Source organism: Nestor notabilis, unplaced genomic scaffold (assembly GCF_000696875.1).
Source record: "Nestor notabilis isolate BGI_N333 unplaced genomic scaffold, ASM69687v1 scaffold17561, whole genome shotgun sequence".
NCBI classification, from domain to species: Eukaryota; Metazoa; Chordata; class Aves; order Psittaciformes; family Psittacidae; genus Nestor; species Nestor notabilis.
The window spans coordinates 12783-13131 of NW_009915452.1; the positions used below are offsets into that span (position 1 = coordinate 12783).

General features: G+C 67.0%; 1 protein-coding gene across 1 annotated transcript in view; it reads right to left on the minus strand.

The window, feature by feature from the left end:
* LOC104413221 (bone morphogenetic protein 2-A-like) overlaps positions 1–349 on the minus strand; it is a gene marked incomplete at its 5' end in the record, with an annotated part of 11218 nt that overhangs the window by 2968 nt on the left and 7901 nt on the right.

Sequence of the window (349 nt, forward strand, 5' to 3'; positions counted from 1 at the left end):
CACAAGTGGAGGGGATGGTGACTCAGCCCGGGGCTGGTGGGGGGGACACGGGGGTCTGGGGCCATGCAGCCCCTCTGCAAGGCCCTGGGTGGGCTGCGTTTGCTCTCCCCAGGAGACTAACTGGTTTTTAATGATGGCACTAATGGGACAAACAGGAGGACCTTTGTTGGGGCAGCGCAGCCCCGCAGAGACGAGCAGCCCGGCCCCGTCCCTGTCCTGCCACCGCCGCACCAACGAGCACCGGGGGGCTCGGTTCACACCGGTGTCCCCGGCCCACGGCGCAAAGTGGGTGTCCATGAGTGAAGCAGCGGCTGCGGCCGGGACCCCCCCGCAAGGGGGAACAAAAAGG